This window comes from Trachypithecus francoisi, unplaced genomic scaffold (genome assembly GCF_009764315.1).
Source record: "Trachypithecus francoisi isolate TF-2019V2 unplaced genomic scaffold, Tfra_2.0 Lachesis_group17, whole genome shotgun sequence".
NCBI classification, from domain to species: domain Eukaryota; kingdom Metazoa; phylum Chordata; class Mammalia; order Primates; family Cercopithecidae; genus Trachypithecus; species Trachypithecus francoisi.
This window is the reverse complement of record NW_022681462.1, coordinates 43733751-43755333: the sequence shown is the minus strand read 5'-3', so window position 1 is coordinate 43755333 and position 21583 is coordinate 43733751.

Below are 21583 nucleotides of genomic sequence, written 5' to 3'. Positions count from 1 at the left end.
GAGACGGAGTCTCACTCTGTTGCCCAGAATAGAGTGCAGTGGTGCAATCTCGGCACACCGCAACCTCCGCCTCCCGGGTTCAAGTGATTCTCCTGCCTCAGCCTCCTGAGTAGCTGGGACTACAGGTGCTCACGACCATGCCAGGCTAATTTTTATATTTTTAGTAGAGGTGGGGTTTCACCATGTTGGCCAGGCTGGTCTCAAACTCCTGACCTCAAATGATCCATCCACCTCAGCCTCCGAAAGTGCTGGGATTACAGGCATGAGCCACCATACCTGGCTTACATCACGTCTCTAACTGGATGAATTGAATGCATGAATGCTGAAACAGAAATCTTTAAGGTCCTGTGTCAATCATCATTTACACCTTATTGTGAATGGAGCTCCTGAGAAATTCCAATAGGGAGACCAGAAGAGGCTTCCCACGCGCTGGCCTGTGCAGTGGGTGTAGTCATGATTGAAGCCACTTGCATACAGAAAAGGACATTTGCTACTCCCCAGATCCACAAATTAGAGCCAGAGAAGCAAAATTAGGCTTGCTTGTATGTCCTTCCTTCTTGAAAGCCTTTGGCAATCTGGTCTACCAAGAATTTGAGAACAAGCATCATTCCACAAATGCTCATTAGCTGCCTCACTCAGCGCCCACTGAGGCCTGGCCCTGGGGTGATGCATCACATACCCTAACCCTTCCTTGAGCTGCTTAAGTATGTTGGAGGAGGCAGAAAATAAACAAGTGGGCAAATTAGCAGTAATCACACATTAGGAGGAGTTATAGGATGGAAACAGAGAGGGTGCAAGAACCAAGTGGCCAAGGCTGGCCTCACTGAGAACATGAGAGGCACAGCCCCACAGAAGGGACGGTGACCGTTTGGGTCCTGGGGTGGCAATGCTTGGCGTGGGCTGGGAGCTGAAGGGAGAAGAATGTGAACACTGAACCACTGAACCAACAGCAGAGGACTCAAAAGCAGGAAGGACTTGGCTGGCCGCAGCCTGGCAGGGATCTGTGGACAACATTCTCTGTGCAGTGGGAGTCCTTGGAAGATTTTAAGCAGCAGAAAGACACCATCTGATTTACATCTTTTTCTTTTTCTTTTTCTTTTTTTTTTGAGACAGAGTTTCACTCTTGTTTCCAGGCTGGAATGCATGGCACAATCTCGGCTTACTGCAACTTCTGCCTCCCAGGTTCAAGTAGTTATCCTGCCTCAGCCTCCCAAGTAGCTGGAATTATAGGCATATATCATGATGCCCAGCTAATTTTGTATTTCCAGTAGAGACGGGATTTTACTATGTTGGCCAGGCTGGTCTTGAATTCCTGACCTCAGGTGATCCACTCGCCTTGGCCTCCCAAAGTGCTGGGATTACAGGTGTGAACCACCATGTCCGGCTGATTTACATCTTTTTTTTTTTTTTTTGAGATGGAGTCTTGCTCTGTTGCCCAGGCTAGAGTGTGGTAGCATGATCTCAGCTCACTTCAACCTCTGCCGCCTGGGTTCAAGTAATTCTCTTGCCTCAGTCTCCTGAGTAGCTGGGATTACAGGCACGTGCCACCACACCTGGCTAATTTTTGTATTTTTAGTAGAGATGGGGTTTCAGCATCTTGGCCAGACTGGTCTTGAACTCCTGACCTTGTGATCCACCCGTCTCGGCCTCCCAACGTGCTGGGAGTGTGGAGTGCTGGGAGTGTCTGCTGTGTGGAGAATGGACTGGTTGCGGGTGAGAGGGCTGGATGTAAAGGTAGGACAGCGAGGTAGGTGGCTATAGGCATAACCACGGCCACCTGCACCAGTTGATGGCCTGGTGCTCCCTAACTATTTTCACCCCCAAAAGACAAAAAGGTAATAAATAATGCTCACTAAAAACCATAATTTTACAGTATTTATTGAGAACTAGGAAATAAACACCTGATTACCAAACCATTTAAAGAATGAGAAAAAGCAAGATTCATCAAAGCTGGTAACAGCAAAACTGAAAAATTGCTTGCAAAACTACAGTAGTTTGATTGGCTCCATGACTGAAGTCCGGGAGACTAAATGAATGAAGCTTACTTAAGTTGAAGCTTTCTAATGTGAGGTATGTGTTCCTGAAAACGGTACTTTAAATCTATTGTAGGGATTTAATATTTAAAGACATTATGAATTTTGTTTTTGTTTTTTGGGGTTTTTTTTTTGAGACAGAGTCTCACTCTGTCGCCCAGGCTGGAGTGCAGTGGTGTGATCTCAGGTCACTGCAACCTCCGCCTCCCAGCTTCAAGCGATTCTCCTGCCTCAGCCTCCCAAGTAGCTGGGATTACAGGTGCCCACCACCATGCCTGGCTAATTTTTGTATTTTTAGTAGAGATGGGGTTTCACCATGTTGGCCAGATGGGTCTCAAACTCCTGACTTCAGGTGATCTGTCTGCCTCGGCCTCCCAAAGTGCTGGGATTACAGGCATGTGCCCCCATGCCCAGCCAGTATTATGAACTTCATACCTTCCTAAAGTGAAGATTTTTGTGTAAAGCATGTGATTACTTCCTTGATGATCTATTGAGAAAGTTTCAAGTTTTTAGTATCTCATTTTCTTAAGACCTGATTTCTAGAACACAAATTTTCTTTAAGAAAAATTTCCTCTGATGTGTTTAAAGAAAAACGTTGGCTACTTCTGCAAAAATGAATCTTGGAAAGCCATTGCAACAATATGTTAGCCCCTTGGAGGCCACGGCCCCACCCTTACTGGCACGTTTTACTAGACATAATGAAATGATAATTCTAGACTGCAACCACTTGTTGCAAAACAATTGTGACCTTGTCTGAGGGCAAGGCTGCAATGATCCTAAAGTTTCTCAGAACAGTCTCAGTTTTGGATATTCCTCGTGGGACAGTAATATGGGTGACTTTGTTTTCTCAATTGACTCACAGATATTTGTGCTCCTTTGTATTTTGTGGGAAGCAAAAGTCGCTGAGATGATGGAAATTCATAAGGCTCATCATCATATATTCTGGTGAGGCTATAGCACACACAGCATGAATTGGATTTGGAGAATGGAGCCTATGCCACACAGATAGTAATTTAATCTGGGGAATTAGGAACAAAATTGGCAGCTGACAGAGCAAACAATGGAAGGTAAGGCATCCCAGAGGTTAGTCATTGCAAGAAGCCACTAGTCTCCCAAGACAGAAAGACAAAAAGCGGAGGTGAAGCCAGGTGTCCAAAAGCCAGGACCACCTATGTGAGCCAGGACTCTGGGGGAGGGCCTTCCCGGGCAGAGCTCTAGCACTGAGGAGAGACAGCTGGAGATGCTACTTGGGTGGGGAGACCAGGCAGGGGTTCCACTTCCCTCCTTGCCAATCTTTCACCAGTCCCTCCCACAGGACCACTGATGTGGTTTGGCTGTGTCCCCACCCAAATCTCATCTTGAATTGTAGCTCCCATAATCCCCATGTGTTGTGGGAGGGACCCAGTGGGAGATCATTGAATCATGGGCGGAGCTTCCCCCTGTTGTTCTCATGGTAGTGAAGAAGTCACATGAAATCTGATGTTTTTTTTTTTTTTGAGACGGAGTCTTGCTCGATTGCCCGGGCTGGAGTGCAGTGGACGGATCTCAGCTCACTGCAAGGTCTGCCTCCCGGGTTTATGCCATTTTCCTGCCTCAGCCTCCCGAGTAGCTGGGACTACAGGTGCCCGCCACCTCGCCCGGCTAGTTTTTTGTATTTTTTAGTAGAGACGGGGTTTCACCACGTTAGCCAGGATGGTCTCGATCTCCTGACCTCGTGATCCACCCGTCTCGGCCTCCCCAAGTGCTGGGATTACAGGCTTGAGCCACCGCGCCCGGCCGAAATCTGATGATTTTATAAGGGCTTTCCCCTTTCTCTTGGCTCTCATTCTCTCTTGTCTGCCACCATGTTAGATGTGCCTTTTGCCTTCTGCCGTGATTGTGAGGCTGCCCAGCCATGTGGACCTGTGAGTCCATTAAACCTCTTTTTCTTTATAAATTACCCAGTCTCGAGTATGTCTTTATCAGCAGTGTGAAAACGGACAAATACAACAACCTGGCAAAAAGCCGGTGGGGGAGTCTGGGAAATGCGGTTTTGAGGGACAGTCCCCACTGGTGCAGGGCAGAGAGTGGAGGTAAATGGCTGTCACAAGCATGCCCTTGCTGCCCAGTTTCGATTTTCATGGTTCTACCCATATTTAACTCCTGCCAGGACCAACTTCTCCTTCATACACCAACTTCTTCTTCATACATCCTCTCCCCACAAAGGGAGAGGCAAAGTCCCAGCAACCCCTGTACTCATCTCAAAATGAGTTGCAAGGTAATAATGAGAGAGTTCACTACCATTTCCACCCCTTGATTCCTGGGCCTATAAATGTCTTCTGTGGAAGAAACAGTACCACATCTTACTCTCTGGCTCATGGCATTCTGTAGGGCTTGGCTCCCAGATGGTTCCATAACTGAATATATATATAAGACTGGGCTCAAGCAAGTTCAGAAGGTATAAGTATTGAGCAGGTGACCCAGTGTTCCATGACACATACTCCTGCTGCATTGCTCTCCCAAACAAATGGAAGCTCTTTATGACCATACAAGAGGAGAATGAAAGCTTGGGTCTGGTTTACAATTGGGTCTACATGATATATTGGCATCAACAAGAAAGAGACTGCTGTTGCACCAAGCATTTCTCAAGGGTGGCCCTGAAGGACAGTGGTGAAGAAAAATATTCCCAATGGAAAAACTTTGAGCCCTTTCCCTAAAAGGAGCAGTCACCAGAGGTGAGGATCTGCGCTGACTCATACACCTTGGCTAATGATTTGAGTCGTTGGCTGGGGACTTAGAACAAAATTGGAAGATTTATGACAAGGAGGCCTGGGAAGAAGCCAGAACTTTCAGAATGGGTAGAGCATGATAATGTTTGTGTCCTGCATGATTGTTTCCCAATTGCATCCACCGCAGAGGCTTTCAGAAGTCGGGTAAACAAGATGATGGCGATGATGATTCTACTAGCTCCACACCCCAGCTTGCTTCGTGGTCCACGTACAAAATGACCCTAGCAATGAGATGAATGTTGCACACGTGTCAGCAGTGCAGCACCACTCTCACCAGGTCTGACCCAGCTATTACCCCTGCTGACAGCTCAACCTGCAGTGACAGGGGCCAGTGCTTCCTCCCCAGCACAGTACCATTCCTGAGAGCAGGTGGTGTGTGGTGGCTCCATGGTAGTGGGTTGCTTACGTGAGACCTTTCCATCATTGGTAGCGTTTGTCCTTACTACATTAGACAACTATGCTGTCTGTGGGTTTGCTTCTCCTGCCTGCTGTGCTTCTGCTAACCCCACTATCCATGGACTTAAAAAAGGTTCTGTCTCTCATCACCATATCCTGAGAAACCTCATGCTGACCAAGTGTTGTGGGAAGTCAGGGACCCCAAACAGAGGGACCGGCTGGAACTGCGGCAGAGGAACATAAATTGTGAAGATTTCATTTTAATATGGACATATATCAGTTCCCAAAATTAATACTTTTATAATTTCTTATGCCTGTCTTTACTACTGCAATCTCTGAACATAAATTGTGAAGATTTCATTTTAATATAGACATTTATCAGTTCCCCAAATTAATACTTTTATAATTTCTTATACCTGTTTTACTTTAATCTCTTAATCCTGTTATCTTCATAAGCTGAGGATGTACATCAGCTCAGGACCACTATTGTGTTAACTGAACAAACTGATTGTAAAACATGTGTGTTTGAACAATATGAAATCAGTGCACCTTGAAAAAAACAGAATAACAGCAATTTTAAGGAACAAGGGAAGACAACCGTAACGTATGACTGCCTGCAGGGTCAGGCAGAATAGAGCCATATTTTTCTTCTTTCAGAGAGCCTATAAACAGACGTGCAAGTAGGGAAGATATCATTACATTCTTTTCCTAGCAAGGAATATTAATAATTAAGACCCTGAGAAAGGAATGCATTCCTGGGGGGAGGTCTATAAACGGCCGCTCTGGGAGGGTCTGTCTGATGCGGTTGAGATAAGGACTGAAATATGCCCTGGTCTCCTGCAGTACCCTCAGGCTTACTAGGATTGGGAAACCCCACCCTGGTAAATTCGAGATCAGACCAGTTCTCTGCTCTCAAACCCTGTTTTCTTTTGTTTAAGATGTTTATCAAGACAATATGTGCACAACTGGACACAGACCTTTATCAGTAGTTCTGTTTTGCCCTCGTCCTGTTTCCTCAGAAGCATGTGATCTTTGTTCCCCTTTTTGCCCTTTGAAGCATGTGATCTTGTGACCTATTCCCTGTTCTTGCACCCTCTCCCCTTTTGAAATCCTTAATAAAACTTTCTGGTTTTAAGGCTCAGGTGGGCATCACGGTCCTACCGATATGTGATGTCACCCCTGGAGTCCCAGCTGTAAAATTCCTTTCTTTGTACCCTTTCTCTTTATTTCTCAGCCGGCCAACACTTATGGAAAATAAAAAGAACCTATGCTGAAGTATTGGGGGTGGGTTCCCCCGATAACCAAGGGACCCCTACACAACAAAAGGAGGAAGGCACATTTCACGCGATGATGGATTCCTCCTGCACGCGCACAGCCATGTGACTGGGTGGGTCAGACAGCACCCAGTTCATGATGGCAACTTGAGTTACCTACCAATCCAGTGTCCCATGGCCAACCCTTCAGTCTCTACCAGAGGCCAGGAGGAAGCCAGAGAGGTTTCTCAAAAGCATAAATTATAGTTCCCCGTAGAAGCTATGGATTTGCTCTCACTGGCAGAACATTGAGATGTTTCTCATTCTAGAGATGTATATTTAGTGTTCAATAAGTCCCCAGTGTCTTAGTGCTTCCCTTTCCTAGATGCACAGTCAACCTGGTAAGGAGGCTCCTCCTCCTTTAGGGGAGGACCTGGAGGAAGATTTCTAGATGATGTTATTTCAGATAGAACTCAAGTTTCCTTCCTAAGGCTCCTGGGCTCCTCTTCAACATGGGATCAGTGCCCCTGTGAGCCAGCAAAGGTCTGGGCATTGAAAGAGAAATAATTGCCTTTTGTGGTTACTCAAGGCAGCTTCTACTGATCAGCCTAGAATTTCTCTGCTTCTATAAATGAAGTCATGCTTTAGGAAGCTGCCAATTTGTTCCATTTCAAAGATGACTGTGGCTGGATGTGGTGGCTCATGCTTATAATCCCAAGACTTTGGGAGGCCAAGGTGGGCAGATCATGAGGTCTGGAGTTTGAGATCAGCCTGGCCAGCACAGTGAAATCCTGTCTCTACTAAAAATACAAAAATTAGCTAGCTGTGGTGGTGGGCACCTGTAATCCCAGTTGCCCTCAGAGAGGCTGAGGCAGAAGAATCACTTGAACCTGGGAGGTGGAGGTTGGAGTGAGCTGAGATCACGGCACTGCACTCCAGCCTGGGTGACAGAACTAGATTTTGTCTAAAAAAAACCCAAAGGTGACTGTGATCCCTGTCATTCACCCTTGTCATGTATGACAGGCACTGCAGCCCTTGTCTGCTGGCAGTGCTGTTGGCTGCTAGCCACTGCTGTAGTTTCTCATCTTTCCCACTGGATCAGAAAGCTCATTTTATGGGAATCTCCCACTGTCATTCTCGCAGGGCTGGCCAAAGCTGCTGGCCCTCCCCTCAACAAAGCATTTCTCAAAGCCTTTGTAAAGGGTGTCTCTGAGTCCTCATGGGTGACATAGGTGGTGGGTAAGTGGTCACACAAAATACTTTCAATTTTCTCATATTCCTAAATCTTTGAATCCCTCCTTGACAATATGCCAGGGAAGTCCTGGCCTCCCTATTTTGTGTAATGCTGTACACTGTTAGGCCTAGGTTTCAGTCAAACAAACAGACTGCTAGGGCCTTTTCCAGCTCTTCAGATAGCACTCATCTCCAGAATCTTATTGATAAATGTAGTCCAGTCCAATAGTAAAGTCTTGCAGTTGCTTGGTAGTAAGCTGTGTTCTCTGGGAACACACCCGGGAAGCATGGATCTGATTCTATGGGTCTGGAAGTAATAAGCAGAGGTGATGAATAAGTCTTTAGGAAAACAGGAGTTCCCTTGCAAGGCAATTACTCCAGGTGAGGTCCCTGAGCAACGAATGGTGTCCTCAGACAGTGTGGGAGGGGTTATTTCTGCTGGTTGGGAAGCCTGGATGGATTTGAAGTTCAAGGCTCTCAGATTCATACAAATCCATCCAAATGCTCCCATCTCAATCTCCAAGTCCCACTACCCCCACTAACAAGGTTCTACTCTCCCTACCTAACCTTAAATAAGAGACATAACAAGGCCGAAGGCTGAACTCATCTTGTAATTTGGAAGTCTACAAAACTAGGTTTGGGGTCTAGTCCTCTGCTTGTGCTATGGAAATAAAAAATGTTGTCAGGGTCACCATGGAAATTCTCAGTTTCTTTGGTCATGCCTTCACTTGAGCTAAGAGTTCAAGACCCTGAGCTTAGCATTTTTTTCCCTTTTCATTATGAGCTCTCTAGTACATGAAGAAGCCAGCCCTTCTTCATTACTACCATATCCGTCATGACTACCACACACCTCATTACTACCACACCCACCTAGTGCAGCAGCTGCTTATGTCCCAAAGCCTTGCTTTTTACTAGCCCTTCACTGAAAGCAAAGATGACAATTTAAGTCATTGTGATATCATGGAATTGATAGAGCTCAAATAGGTAAGCAATCCCAGAATTCCTCAGACTGCTTCTGGGATCATGAGTTATGCCAGTTAGGAATCAATCAGGGCGTGGAATACACCTGAGGCTGAACAGACACATCTGGCATAGTAATGGCGCACACAGTTTGCACTTGATGACTTACCAGCTGGGTAATCCTTGGAATGTGGTGGGACCTCTTAGAGTGCTCTAATTTGTAAAGGGAGGTGATCTGATTTTTCTTTTCTTTTCTTTTCTTTTTTTTCTTTCTTTTTTTTTGAGATGAGTCTTGCTCAGTCACCCAGGCTAGAGCACAGTGGTGTGATCTCGGCTCATTGCAACCTCTGCCTCCTGGTTTCAAGCTATTCTCCTGCCTCAGCCTCCTGAGTAGCTGGGATTACAGGCACCCACCACCATGCCCAGCTAATTTTTATATTTTTAGTAGAGACGGAGTTTCACCATCTTGGCCAGACTGATACTGAACCCCTGACCTCGTGATCCACCCACCTCAGCCTCCCAAAGTGCTGGGATTACAGGCATGAGCCACTGCACCCGGCTGGTGATCTTATTTCTCTGTCTTACCAGATATGTCCTGCCAGGTGGCCATGAATCATGTGTCTCCATTCCCACTGCTTTCAACCACAGTTCTTTGGAACTGGGAGGATGTCAGAACACAGTTGATAGGTGACTGGCCTTGAAGGGCTGTGTCCAGATAGAAAACCTGGTCCAATCAAGTCTCTCACTCAAGAAATAAAATGGGCAAGGCCTGAAAGCTCCTTGGGTTTGGGAAAGTATTGGGGCCATGGATGAGCTGATGAAGAAACAGAGGTGACTCATGCACAGGAAGAGGATGGGAGGGGAGAAAACTTGGAGGGGCAGAAACTGGGGTGACTGCAGAGACAGTGAGACCTCCATCGAGGGTCAGCACCCACCCAGTGTGCATTCGGTTCTGCCCTGTTCCTTCATTTGGGTTCCTGAGAGTCCCCTGTATCTTTATTTTAAAGCAGAAACAGTAACAACAAAAAATGCTCTCTTCCACTTGAACTGTTTGTGTGGTCTCTCTTCCTTAAAGCCAAAAGATTCTGGCCTGGGAACAAAAAGATCACGTCTCCTACATCATTGTATTAAATGAAGAAGCTTGTGGGAAAGCCCAAGTGGACTGAAACGAAATAAGCAACTCGTTTTCAGAGTCAGACAGGTTAGGGTTCAAATTCTTGGTCTACCACTTATTATCAACCTGGCCTTGGGCAGCTTCACCTCCCTTTGCCTCAGTTTCCGTAAAATGAAGATAAATCTATTTGGAATGCCCTTCTAGACCTGTCAGCTTTGATTTGTAAACTGCTAACCATTCTTCTAAATCTAATTCAAGTGACATCGCCACAAATCCTAAGTCCCTAAGGGGAGTCCCCTCTCTTCCCTGCCTCAGCAGGATGATCCTATTCTGCCCACAGAACACAAATTGACACATCTGCCGTATCTTTGCTACTGCACCATGACCCACAGCAGGGGCCATGCCAATCCCCCTTATCCCAATCAGGCACAGCAGAGAGCCTCCCTGAGATGAGGTGCTGGATAAACATTTCTTGAATGAGTCAAGTGTATACTATCCATTGGAACCACATTCTCTCTTTCTTTTTAATTTGCAACTCCTTTTCTTAAAATTCTGGTTTTTTGTTTTGTTTTGTTTTGTTTTTGGAGCCCAGGTCTTGCTTTGTCACCCAGGCTAGAATGAGGTGGCACTATCTTGGTTCACTGCAGCCTCTGCCTCCCAGGTTCAAGCAATTCTCCTGCTTCAGCCTCCAGAGTAGCTGGGATCACAGGCAGGTGCCACCACGTCCAGCTAATTTTTAAATTTCTTTTTTTGTATTTTTAGTAGAGACGGTTTCACCACGTTGGCCAGGCTGGTCTTGCACTTCCGACTTCAGGTGATCCACCCTCCACGGCCTCCCAGAGTGCTGGGATTATAGGCGTGAGCCACCACACCTGGCCTTTTTCTTAAAAATTCTAAAGGAAGCGCAGACTGATTTGCTCAGGTGCTTATCATATATGATTATTTCTGAAATGCATCCCACATGATAGTTAACAATTATTAAATTAATTTGCCCTTTGGCGTTAATGAATGTCATGTGAGTATTCTGAGTTTTCTTCAACTAAAACATCAGTGAATGCAGAATAAGGCCTCAAGAATGGAAAGAGATAAACGGAGAGTAGATGAAGCATGGTCTACTGTGATTCTGCTAAGATGACGAAAATAACTTAGAAAAAGTAGGGCTGTTCATAGAAGAAATCAACAACCCCCAGTGGAGAAGGGAAAAATGCAGATGGTAAAAATGAACTATTGAATGGGGACAATATTCTGGCCCATTATTTCAACAATTGGGCCAAGAAAATCCATGATATGATTGGAAATATGAAGTCATTTCAGTCAATTAGAAACAATCTCTGGATTCCCTAATTTCACGAATGGCCCAGCCCTAGGTATCACCTGAGTGCTCAGCAGTTTGTGACTCTGCTCTGTGGGGGACAGGCCAACATCCTAGCATTTCAACATGCCAGACACACTTTGGGAGGCTAAGGCAGGCAGATTGCTTGAACTCAGGAGTTTGAGACCAGCCCAGGCAATGTGGAGAAACCTGGTTTCTCCTACAAAAAAAGGTAAAAAAACTAGCCAGGTGTGGTGGTGCGTGCCTGTAGTCCCAGGTACCCAGGAGGCTGAGGTGGGAGGATCACCTGAGCCCAGGAGGTGGAGGCTGCAGTGAACCATAATTGTGCCACTAAACTCCAGCCTGGGCAACGGAGTGACACCCTGTCTCAAAAAACAAACAAAAGCAAAAACATGGCAGACAGCTGTTTGTGAAGCAGAATTAGGATGCTCCCAACCATGTTTTCTATATTCTCACAGAGAGAAAATTATAAAAGTGTAATATTTATTTTAAGTTGGAGTGAAGCTTAAATTGGCTATAAATTCCTCAGTTGCATTTAACTAGGAATAAGATTGGTATCTTTCAAGGGAGAGGAGACAATACATTTTCAGAGGGAACTGAATTGATGGAAAGCTCCAAAGGCATGAATTCGCTGAGGTTTTTTATTTTTTATATTTTTAGATGAAGTCTCACTTTGTTGCCCAGGCTGGAGTGCGATGGCACAACCTCGGCTCACTGCAACCTCCTCCCGGGCTCAAGTGATTCTTGTGCCTCAGCCTTCTCAGTCTGGTATTACAGGCACGCACCACTGCGCCTGGCTAACTTTTGTATTTTTAGTAGAGAAGGGGTTTAACGATATTGGCCAGGCTGGTCTTGAACTTCTGACTTCAAGTGATCCGCCTGCCTCAGCATCCCAAAGTGCTGGGATTACAGGCATGAGCCACTGTGCCCGGCCTGAGTTTGTTATTATAATAGTTATTTGATGTGGAGGTCTCACCCCAAGTTCATAACTTTGAAATTAGCCTACATCAGAGTTCATGTAGAGAAACTGATTCTCACTTTTTTCCTTGATATAATGATTTCATTCTTAATAGGCATAAATAGGCCAGGCACGGTGGTTCACGCCTGTAATCCCAGCACTTTGGGAGGCTAAGGCAAGCAGATCACGAGGTCAGGAGTTCAAGACCAGCCTGGCCAAGATGGTGAAACCCCGTCTCTACTGAAAATACAAAAAATTAGTCAGGCATGGTGGCAGGTGCCTGTAATCCCAGCTACTCAAGAGGCTGAGGCAGAAAATTGCTCGAACTTGGGCGGCAGAGGTTGTAGTGAGCTGAGATCATACCACTGCACTCTAGCCTGGGCGACAGAGCAAGACTCCATCTCAAAAAAGAAAAAAAAAGAAAAAAAAAAGATATAAATCAGAACCACAATATTCTCTTTTTATTTAAACAGACAGACACCACAATATCTAGAGATAAGATCCTTTCAGAACGAGGTTGACTCGTGGGAAAGGATCTTATTAAAACCATTCAGAGACTGGCAAATGACATTGGTGATATTCCAAGAAGGAAATTAGTTAAGAAAATGAAATAAACTCTGGCGGGGCACAGTAGCTCATGTCTGTAATCCCAGCACTTTGGGAGGCTGAGAGGGGCAGATCACCAGCCTCTGATTCGTCACCTCTTGCAACCAATCAGTTTGAGAACAGAACAGCCTGGCCAACACTGGGAAACCCCATCTCTACTAAAGAAACAAAAAATTGGCCGGGCGTGGTGGCTCACACCTGTAATCCCAGAACTTTGGGAGACTGAGATGGGTGGATCACGAGGTCAGGAGTTCGAGACCAGCCTGGTCAACGTGGTGAAACCCTGTCTCTGCTAAAAATACAAAAACTCGCTGGGCGTGGTGTTGTGTACCTATAATTCCAGCTGCTTGGGAGTCTGAGGCATGAGAATTGCTTTAACTTGGGAAGCGGAGATTGTAGTAAGCCAAGATCAAGCCATTGCACTCCAACCTGGGTGACAGGGCAAGACTCTGTCCCCCCCCAAAAAAAATAAAAAAATCAAATAAACTCACAGCCAGGCGTGGTGGCTCACGTCTGTAATACCAGCACTTTGGGAGGCCAAGGTGGTTGAATTACATGAGGTCAGGAGTTTGAGACCAGCATGGCGAACATGGCGAAACCCCATCTCTACTAAAAGTACAAAAACTAGCTGGGCATGGTGGTGCGTGCCTGTAGTCCCAGTTACTCGGGAGGCTGAGGCAGGAGAATTGCTTGAACCTGGGAGGCGGAGGTTGCAATGAGCCAAGATCATGCCGTTGCACTCCAGCCTGGGCGACAGAGACTTCATCTAAAAAAAAAAAAAAAAAAATGTCAAATTAACTCAAATAACAGCACCCCTGTGGCCCCAGGCTCCTTTCCATCTCAATTGTAGCCCTGTCTTCCTGGAGGGGGGATGTACTGTGATTTATCCAGGGCTGCAGTGCAGGTGGTCAGCGGTTCGCAAGGCTGGTGAGAGCAGCTGTGGGTGGGACAGATGGTGGGCTAGGCTGGGGGCTGGACAGACCCTGCAGCAGCTGCTGAGCAGAAGGAAGGTTTTGTCTGGCAGACAAATCTGAAAGCCCAGGGCCAGAGCAAAAACAATTCCTACGTCAGAAAATAAAACAAATAAACATAAATCAGTAGGGGGCTCCGGATGAGGTATGGACTCTAACTGAGGGGGCCGTGGGGCCAGGAGCCCTGAATGAGTGTGCTGTCTCTAAGCCCCCAGTCTACGATTCCTAGAAGGGGAACAGCAGTAAAGCAAATCTCCAATCTGGGAGGGCTGATGGTCCAGGCAGCCAGGCCCCGGCCAGATATGAGAGTTGGGCACCAACTATGGCTCAGTCTCAGGCACAAGCAGATGCCCAGATAGCATAGTTGGGGCATAAGATAGGGGCCCACGCTGAGCAGCAGGTGCTAAGCTGTTGTCTCAGGCTGGGATTGGTCCTGGTGAGGCAGAAGAAGAGGGCCTGGAGGCAGAGAACTAAGGCCAATTTGTGCTGATTTCCTAGAACTGAGTCAAAAGGAAAACACCACTTCTCCACATCAAGTAAGGAAAGGATCAGAAGCTACTCCCTTTGTACTGTGTCACAGATGAAAAATGGAACGTACCTCTGATTGTTCCCTTTCTGCAACCAATCAGACTAGTTGGGTCAAGTGTTCGTGTGTAACTTTGTAACTTCACTTCAGCCTCTGATTGGCCACCTCCTGCAACCAATCAGGCTGATTGCAGGCCAAGTCTTCATTTACATAGAGTATAACCAAGTAACCAATGGGACACGTCTAGAGGGTGTTTAAACACCAGAAAACACTGTAACCAGCTCTCTTGAGCCACTTGCTGCATCCTGATCCCACTCTGTGGAGTGTACTTTCCTTTCAATAAATCTCTGCTTTTATTGCTTCATTCTTTCATTGCTTTGTGTGTTTTGTCCAATTTGCTCAAAACACCAAGAACCTGGATGACTCATAGTCAAGACCCTCCACTAGTAACACCAGAAAACCAAAGGGAGGAAAAGCTGAGCCTACAGGGAGGGGTCAAATAGTCCCATGCCCCAGGCAGATGGGGGACTGCTGGATGAGTAGTAGCCAGTTGGCCTGGCGTGGCCCAGGGAGGGGCTGATGGCTGCCAGGAGCCTGAGCCGCAGAGTGCTGGTTATGCCATCACAAGACCTTAGCTAAATCTCTTGGAACCTCATTTTCCTTTTCTGAAAAACAGTGATAATAACTTCAACTCCTCCTAGCAGTCTGAGTTAAGGTGTCGGTTTCCTTCCCCAGCTCCTGGTGATCCATCTGGCCCTTGGGTGTAGAGAAGGTGCTAGCTGAGTGTCTGTCTTAAGCACTCTTCTCTCATTTTGTGCTTTCTCCTGAATTATCTTTACTCCTATAGTTACATTACAGCTCTAGCCTTGGCCTCTGTTTCAGACCTCAATGTACTAATTAGGCATCCTTAGGTTAGTCAGGGTTGGCTTATCTGCTAAAACAGATATATGATAAAATAGATATGGCCTGAACACAAAGGCAACACTTCAGCCTCTGAAAAACCCAAGGCTTTTCAGCTGAAAAACCCAAGGCTATAGGCAGAGGGACTCTCTTCTATGAAGTCACTCAGGGACCCAGGTTTATGGAAGCTCTGCCACCTTCAACATGAAGCTTCCTGTTTGCCCTGTCAATGCAGACTAATGGAAGGTGAAGGGGCATGAGGGAGCATGAGTAGAAGGGCTTTTTTTCTTTTTTTCTGAGACAGAGTTTCACCCTGTTGCCCAGGCTGGAGTGCAATGGTACAGTCTCGGCTCACGGCAACCTCCACCTCCTGGGTTCAAGTGATTCTCCTGCCTCAGCCTCCTGAATAGCTGGGATTACAGGCACATGCCACCACGCCTGACTAATTTTTTGTGTCTTTAGTAGAGACAGGGTTTCACTATGTTGGCCAGGCTGGTCTCGAACTCTTGACCTCATGATCTGCTTGCCTTGGCCTCCCAAAGTGCTGGGAATACAGGCATGAGCCACTGTGCCTGGCCAAGTGGAAGGTTTTATGGGCCAGGAATGGGAGTGTCACATGCTTTTGCTTATATTCCTCTGTGGGGAATCCGTCATATGGCCACACCTACCTGCAAGGAATACTGGAAAAGGTAGACAGGGGTGAGCCTACAAAGTGCAAGACATGGGACACAGTGAGTAGCTGGAAGTCTGCTGCATTTATCCTTGACTTTCAGCTGTCTGCAGGATACATGCCTTGGATGCCCTGCAGGTACCTCAAACTAAACCTGTTCAAAGTCTAACTCATTAATGTCCTCAGTAAAGCCTGCTCCTCCAACTCAATTTCTTCCTCTGGTAATAGTATTATCACCCACCCAGATGCCCAGCTACAAACCTGTGAGTAAGCTTTACTTCTCCCACTTTCCTAGATCCATCTTCCAGTAAGCTCTTGGTGGTGGCTATAAAGATGCACAGTTCATGTCTCCTGCTGCAGGGATCGTAATTGGTTGAAGGCCCCAGCTACTGCCCTTCAGGGTCCGTCTCTGTATCTGCTTGCAGACCACCCTTTCCGGACCATGACTGAGCACAAACACCCATTTCTGCCACAGGCAGGACTCTCTCCGAGGGAGACTTTAGCTCCAGAACTCCCCATCGCCTGGCAGAACTTTCTTAGGTCTGTGTTGAGTCTGAGCCTTTGCTTTGGCCTCCTCCTTCCTTTCCTCTCTTCACCAAGGTCAGACCTGCATTGCAGTCTGAAAGATCTTCCCACCTTCTCTGGTTCACCCTATATATTTCTTTCTTTCTCTCTCTTTTTTTTTAAACGGAGTTTCTTTCTTGTCACTGAGGCTGGAGTGCAATGGCGCGATCCTGGCTCACTGCAATCTCCACCTCCCAGGTTCAAGGGATTCTCCTGCCTCAGCCTCCCGAGTAGCTGGGACTATAGGCACCTGCCACCATGCCTGGCTAATTTTTGTATTTTTAGTAGAGACAGGGTTTCATCATGTTGGCTAGGCTGGTCTTGAACTCCTGACCTCAGGTGATCCGCCTACCTCAGCTCCCTGAAGTGCTGGGATTATAGGCGAGAGCCACCATGCCCAGCCTCACCCTCTATATTTCATAGGTGTTTCCCTCAATAAATCTCTTGCAAATAAGCCTAACTCCTCATTGATATCTGCTTCTCAGAGGATGTGAACTAAAGCAGTTTTCAAAGTTGTCCTCTTTTCTATTCCCACCGCCTTCTCCCTTGGTGATTGCCGTGGCTCCCTAATGATTCCCTGGCCTCCAATCTGGTTCTTCTCAAGCAGAGCATCTGTACTGCCACAGTGCTCCACTTCCAAAGTAGATATGAACACTCAGCTGATCAAAAGACTTCCATTGCTCCTACCTGCCATCTATGGACCCCACCTAAGTTGCTTGAAACATCATTCAATTTAACCTCCAAAATCTCTCCTTGGCTTTGCCTCCACCCAGCATCCTTACCTCTCCCACACTTGGACAACTAGCTTTTGCCTGAAGGTACTTTGGGCTACTCCCTCTACCTGAAATGCTTCCAGTGATTTCTCATTCTATCAAAATCCTATTCATATTCATTCATTAGAGCTCAGCTCAAAACCCTCCTTAATCCTCAAAGACCTTTTTCCTCCCTCTTGTGGGCTCTTACAGCACTTTGCACATACTCTGTACCTTGTATATCTCTATTTAAGAGCATGTCTATCTCCTCCATTAGCTGGGGATATTTGAAGGCAAGGAAGGTGTTCCATTCATTTGTGCATTCATTTCAGCAATCCATTGTTGAGCACCTACTGTGCCCTGCTTCTTGTCCTGGGTGCTGGAAGTAGATCAATAAAACAGATAAACATTCCTACTCCTATTGGCTTCTTTCTAGTGTATACCCAATGTTGAATTGTGCTCTTGCATAGAGCAAGTGTCTCACAGTTTGCTAAAAAACTAAAAAGGAGATCATCATTTTAAATGCCCCTACTGATCATATACAGAGTTCATGGCAATGCTGAAACTCACAACTATATTAGGAAGATAAAATGGAATTATAGTTGGAATGTTGGCAGAAACTGCAGAAGAACCATATAAACAGAAGTGAATTTAGCCTAAATTAAGGCCAGGAACACTTGAGGCAAAAGGTGGGAAGGTTCATAGAACAACCAAATTAAAGGGAACAGCCTCTGTGTTTGAAGCTAACAAGAATCCACACGTCAGCAAAGAGAACAGACGTGTCTAGGAATCATTGCCTGAAATAACCCCTCCTCCAGTTGGCTTTGAGTGAAAAGCTGTAATGAGACCAGTGCCTCCCAAATGTTGCTGGACGGTAGCCAACTGCAGCATAGTCATGGCTTCAGACGCATGGACTCAGGGCTGGAGGCATGGGGTGAAATCTCTGCAGACAGCCCTTCATCCTCTTCTGCCGGGGTACTTCCAAAGCTAGTGGATCACTCTTCTGTGAAGCAGGCTGCTCTGTTCTGTTGCTGGGCAGGCCCCAATTACTTTTACTCCTCTTCTAATATCTCTTGGTTTTCACCCATCCTTCCCATTGAAAAAGGTCTTTTTACTTTGCAGCAAAATTTCTACTGATTTCCGTAGAAAAGATGCATACATTATAGAAAATCAAACAACAATATGAATTTAAACTCACCTTAAATGTTACCATCCAGAAAGAACTTTTACGAATATTTAGCAAAGATTCTTATAAAAATTTCTCGGCCAGGAAAGGTGACTCATACCTGTAAACCCAGCATTTTGGGAGGCCAAGGCAGGCGGATCATGAGGTCAGGAGTTTGAGACCAGCCTGACCAACATAGTGAAACTCCCATCTCTACTAAAAATAAAAAAATTAGCCTGGCATGGTGGTGGGCGCCTGTAATCCCAGCTACTCAGGAGGCTGAGGTGGGAGAATCACTTGAACCAGGGAGGAGGAGTTAGTTTGCAGTGAACACAGACTGTACCATCGCACTCCACCCTGGGTGACAGAATTTTAATTATTACTAAAATAAGTAAATAAATAAATAAATCTCTCAATGTAGGCCGGGCGCAGTGGCTCATACCTTTAATCCCAGCACTTTGAAAGGCCAAGGCAGGCAGATCACCTTAGGTCAGGAGTTCAGGACCAGCCTGGCTAACATGGTGAAACCCCACCTCTACTAAAAACACAAAAATTAGCTGGGTGTGGTGGCAGACACCTGTAATCTCAGGTACTTGGGAGGCTGAGGCAGGAGAACTGCTTGAACCTGGGAGGTAGAGGTTTCAGTGAGCCAAGATCACACTATTCCACTCCAGACTGGGCAACAAGAGCGAAATTCCGTCTTAAACAAACAAACAAACAAAAACAAAAACAAAACAACAATAACAAAAAAACTCAATGCATAACTGCACACAGAAAAAAATAATTATACCAAAATGAGATATCACAATTCTACTTTTAAATTTTAATTTTAACCTTATTATCAAAAAACCTTTACGTAAGTACAGCATATGTACATACTACCAGCTTGGGAACAAATTGAAATTGCAAATGCAATAATTATCAGAAAATGGCTTTCTCTGCTCCTGTGCGATGTGATGGCAGCAGGTGTGGCTTTGAGATGCAGAATGACAGTGGTGAGTTCGTGGGCCTGTATGTGCCATGGAGATGGTCCGATAGCAGCTGCATCATTGATGCCAAGGACCACAAATCCATCCAGAAGAACTGGACCAAGGTTGACAACGTCACAAGCAAGTTTTTTTTTTTTTGAACAGAGTTTCACTCTTGTTGCCGAGGCTGGAGGGCAATGGTGGAATCTTGGCTCACCGCAACCTCTGCTTCCGGGTTCAAATGATTCTCCTGCCTCAGCCTCCCAAGTAGCTGGGATTACAGGCACATACCACTATGACCAGCTAATTTTGTATTTTTAGTAGAGACAGGGTTTCTCCATGTTGGTCAGGCTTGTCTCGAACTCCTGACCTCAGGTGATCCTCCCACCTCAGCCTCCCAAAGTGCTGGGATAGCAGGCGTGAGCCACCGTGCCTGGCCTGATCGCAGACAGGTTTAACAGCCAGTTTAAAATGTATGCTACCTGTGGGGCCATTCGCAGGATGAGTCACATGACTCTATTTTTCAATTGGCCAAGGCCAACAGATTTTATTAAAGAACTTTTGACTGGAAAGAATCACGGATGTCAAATATTTGTCATAAATAAATAGTAAAAACCTAAGAAAGGCCAGGTGCGGTGGCTCATGCCTGTAATCCCAGCACTTTGGAAGGCCGAGGCGGTTGGATCACCTGAAGTCAGGAGTTCGAAACCAGCCTGGCCAACATGGTGAAACCCTGTCTCTACTAAAAATAAAAAAACTGGCCTGGCATGGTGGTGGGTGTCTGTAATCCCAGCTACTCAGGTAGCTGAGGCAGGAGAATTGCTTGAACCTGGGAAACGGAAGTTGCAGTGAGGCAAGATCATGCCATTGTACTCCGGCCTGGTGAAAGAGACAGACTCTGTCACAAAAAACAAAACAAAAGAAAATAAAAAAAAAAAACTAAAAAAAAAATTACTGAAAGATAAATACATCTGTTCCTGCTAGAAACAGAAGTCTCACAGACATCACTCTTTCCATAAAATAGTTACTGAAAGTTTGGAGCACCTTACATGAATTTTTATTAAAACATACTTAGGATGTGGTGCCCATTGTCCAGCTTGTGGTGCCACTTTTTTTTTGTGAGGAGGAGATTTATCTGAATTCTTTAATTCTAAAGCAATATGTGTTCCTAACAGTTAATATGGAATATTATTGTGGATGATGTCCTTAATGATAAATTTAAGGGCATAGGATAAATATTATCTGTATAGTTGACCTTGGTGAAATGACTAGGGCACAACTTTAAACTTATTAATAATGTTTCTGAGGCAGTCAAGAATTTTGACCATCTTAATTAATGAAACATAAAACTTAAATTAATCTGAAAATTCAATGTACAGTGTTTGCCTTTGTCTGTTGTTCAAATCTCACTTTTTAAAGCCAGGTTCCCATCAGAAACAATAAAGTTAAAGCTCTTAATTAGAACCAGGGATGAAGACATGTTGGCTGCTAATTGGAGGAAAAACTATGTCCTTAAATCCAGAGAGGTTGACAGTCAAGATGAAAAGCCAGATTATTATACTCATTAGGCTGAAAAAAAATAATCACCTCAGTGACCCAAAGACAAGGTCTGAATTTTCCATTAGAGGAAACTGGATCTGTGCATCTGCTGTGTAGAGACCTCATAGTTTTATACTATAGAAATGGGCACAGTTGGTTTTCTGGAAGAGTTGTAAGTATAAGCTATTTGTATTTGTTCCTCTGTCTGCCTAGAATTGTGGGTGTCCACTGAGGCAGTCCATATTTGATGGATGATTGAGTCCTGATTTCTGAGAGTCAGCTGACTCGAGTGTTAATGATCTTATGGAAAAGTCAATTCAGTGAGAAGATTTTGTGGGTTTCAAATACACATAGATCATAATCTAAATAGGTCCCAGTTTTTGCTTTGTTTTACTTTTCAGCCAATCCTGAGGCATAAGAAACATTTTAATTCACTGCACATTCCAAAAGCCTTGCAGAAAGCCCTACCATTTAAGAACAAGCCCAAGATCCAAGCAAAGGCAGGCAAGGTGCTGAAGGCCAGGCAGAGACCAACCATTCACACCCAAGCCTTGTGAAAGGAAGGTCCTGTGGCTGATTGACTGCTGGATAGGAAAATAACACTCTTGGCAGTACACTTTGTGTTTCTACTGTAAGTCAGTTTTGATCAGGAGGGGATAAGGCCAGAGTTATTCACGGCACTAGAACTATAGGTTAGAGGCAGAGCTGCAATCTATTTCCAGTCCTTTGCTTGGCCCTGTTCTGCCCTGTGCATTTTAATGTGGAGTCATAGGCACAGCTGGGGAACCCTTCTGTCCTGGTTAGTGGCACACAGAGCCCATAGAGTGATGATGAACAGAGGTGGTTTTGTGGTAAAGGTAAATGTGCTCACACC